We start from the raw sequence: 3,347 nt of genomic DNA, 5'->3' as shown, positions 1-3,347 counted from the left end.
CATTCCAATCGTCGGATCGGGATGCAATTTTGCATGAAGTCTATTAATATGTTTTCTTACCTTGGTTAAAGATCACATCCCAATTGGAGTTCAGTAAAGACTAGCGATTCAAGCAGAAATAAACCGGATAGTTTACATGAAAAATAAAATAAAATACATAAAGGCATAAATGAGGGACATAATTGTAATTAGAGGAAAATGTAAATTTAAAACAGCCAAAGGCCACCAGTTCAAGGAAAAGAAAAAAAAAGAGAAAAGAGGGAGAGATAATGGAGAATTCGGCTAGAGAGAGGGGTGCAGAATTTAGAAGAAACAATAATACTCTAGTGGCCATATCTCTATAATCCACCGTTGGATCATGTTGAGTTTTTGATATATTTTTCTTCTTACACTCCTCTACTAACTGACCGGAGGGATTTGAAGGAACACAATCCGTTTGACAGAAATCATCATCTGCATTTTTCTGGAAAACAAAAGGAAATAATTCTGCAGAGCAGTTTTGGTCGCCGGCCGATTTCTCTCTCTTACACCGTTGGATCATGCTCATTCTTGGATATGTGGTGCGCCTAGATGTTACCTTCATGCTGGATGGTGGAGAGCGGAAAATATTTCTCCGGCAAGGTTTCATGCATGTTGAACAGTAGCTCGTCCATTTTCAGGTAAGCTCGGTTTTCTTCAGATCTAAGGAGATTTAACTGTTGGATCATTATGATTTTGAGATATATTATGTACAGCTCTATGATATGTAGTCTGACCGTTGGGTTTGAAACAATAATCAGAGGTTGATAACTTATTGCCTTTTGAATCTATTTCTAGTTTTGGCAAAATATAGTAATCTTGATTAAATACATGTTTTGATGAAATTAGAATTGTGTGGGTGTAGGTTTTATGGAAGATGTAATGGTAAAATATGTTCTTGTTATTAGTATTATTATAGATTAATTGTGTATTCTTTATATGAGGGGAAGAATGATTATTGTGTAAGAATAGTAAGGAACATTGCTTTATGAACATGTTGATTGAATAGAAAGCTAACTTGTTGGTTGTGTGGATATAAATGGGGTGGAACCATGAAGAAATTGAAATGAAAGAGATTTGGAAAAAATAAAACATATTTAAAGCTAGCTATAAGTGTTTTTAGCAAATGGTTAGTTAATGAAGGTTGTCATGGATCCCAATTAGTAGGGTGAAATTATTGTTGTGATTTAATGATGCCAAATGACCTTGGATGATGTTGATTTTGCATGAAAATAAGTTGGAAGTTGAAAAGGATTTCCAAGGAATGAAAATCCTCGTTGTCCAAAATTTTAGCTATAAAGAAGGGGCTATTGTGATTGTTGATTTTGAGCCTTAAAACAAAATAATTTAGAGTTGGTTTCTTCATAAAAGTTGTATCTCTATGTTTAGCCTTTCATAGAGATGAATCACGCCCAAAACTGAGTTTTACAACTTTAGTTATGATTAAGACACTAGATAGTGTTCTGGGTTGGTTAAGCTTAATTGATCAGAATTAGACAATTTTTAATCGTTGCTTGGAATTGTTGTTGAGTGACGGTTTTGATAAAAAAATTATAAGAATGAATATAAACATTAAAATGAGTAAGAGTATGAGATCTTAAAGAAAATTCCTTGTGATTAGTTTGAGAATACTAGTTGAATGAGAATTAAATGAAGATATGATGTTGGTTGTATTGTTGATAACAATTGAATCCCTAGTGGTACAGGGAAAGCTGTGGGGACTGGACAATTGCATGGAGTGGCAGCACGTGCACCTATTCTAGATAGGTGACTTGCACCTTCTCTTTTTTATATACGTTGAATAATAAAATACTTTATCATGAATGTTACCATATTGTGTTAGAACAGATATTAGATCGTCGAACGCTTAAATGTTGACAAATGAATGATTAGCTTCGGCTAATGGCATCCGAATGGATGACCGGGACGAACGACTGATTAGCTTCGGCTAATGGCATCCAAATGGATGGCCGGGACAAATGAATGATTAGCTTCGGCTAATGGCATCCGAATGGATGACCGGGACGAACAATTGATTAGCTTTGGCTAATGGCATCCGAAGTGGATGACCGGGGTGAGTGAACGGTTAACCTCAGCAAATGATGCCTTAAGAGGTTAGCCGGATGCTAGGTAATTCGTATGGAATTACCGGATTGATTGTGGCAACCAAGATGGGTTAGCCGGATTTCTTGGGTAATTAAGAGAATTACCAGGTTTATTGGTTAACAAGCAAGTTAACCGAATATGGGGTAATTCGTATGGAATTACCGGATTGATTGGCTAACAAAAGAGGTTAGCTGGATGCTATGTAATTCGTATGGAATTACCGGATTGATTTTGACAACCAGGATGGGTTAGCCAGATTTCTTGGGTAATTAAGAGAATTACCGGGTTTATTGGTTAACGAGGAAGTTAACCGCATATGGGGTAATTCGTATGGAATTACCGGATTGATTGGCCAACAAAAGAGGTTAGCTAGAGGCTGGGTAATTCGTATGGAATTACTAGATTTATTGGTAACCGAGGAAGGTTAACCAAATGTGTGGGTAATTATATGAAATTACCAGAATTATTGGCAATCAGGATGAGTAGCCGGTTAGTTAAGTTTTGAAGAGATTATATGAATTAATTTGAAGACTAATGAATAGTTAATGATACTGATCGGTTTTATTGATATTGACATGTGAAATAATTGATTAGTCTAGCCCGATATTAGAAGACTAATGATACTAATGAGATTTATTAGTTTCAGCGATTATCTTTTAGCAACAGATTCAGAAAAGGGAATATATGGATTAGTCATTCCAAAAGAATGAGATAAGCTAATGATACCAAGAGAGGAATATCTTGGTATTAAGTGAGAATTGATTTATAAGGAGATGGTGTTCGCAAACCGTTGAGTTATGTTGAGATTTCCAAAATAGAATTATTCTTGGCAAATGAGATAGGATATTAGATGGATATTGGTAATAGATGGAAAATATATGTTGTAAAAGAGATTTATGCCTAATTTTATATATCAAAAGAAATTCCGTAGAGATTATTGTCTGTCATTGTTATTGCTTGTTACTGTCTTTTATAATTATGTGTACATGTTAATTTCTATTTTCAGGTCCATCAGGGTCGTGTCAAGAGTGATACTAGTTTAGTTTGTCTTTTGCTTTTGACCATGTAAATTATTTGTAAATTAAAAGACTTATCTCCTAAAACTTGAGATGTAATATCAATCCGTAAATCTGAATATATGCCTTTGAAACTGAATCTTTCATTTGAACTACATTATATGATGTTATTGAATAAGATGTGTTGTGTTGATGATAATAAGTTGG

General features: G+C 34.5%; 1 long non-coding RNA gene across 1 annotated transcript; it reads left to right on the top strand.

Annotated features, from left to right (window-relative positions):
- The first annotated feature begins 590 nt into the window (after positions 1-590).
- Positions 591-3,142, top strand: LOC133669538 (uncharacterized). Its single transcript, XR_009833911.1, has 3 exons — positions 591-659; positions 1,725-1,785; positions 3,131-3,142. It is a non-coding gene; the product is annotated as an uncharacterized LOC133669538 (long non-coding RNA).
- Positions 3,143-3,347: the final 205 nt, after the last annotated feature.

The sequence above is a fragment of the Populus nigra genome, chromosome 12 (genome assembly GCF_951802175.1).
Source record: "Populus nigra chromosome 12, ddPopNigr1.1, whole genome shotgun sequence".
Classification (NCBI taxonomy): Eukaryota; Viridiplantae; Streptophyta; class Magnoliopsida; order Malpighiales; family Salicaceae; genus Populus; species Populus nigra.
The sequence above is the reverse complement of the archived record's forward strand: the minus strand, read 5'-3'. Positions and strand labels throughout refer to the sequence as shown.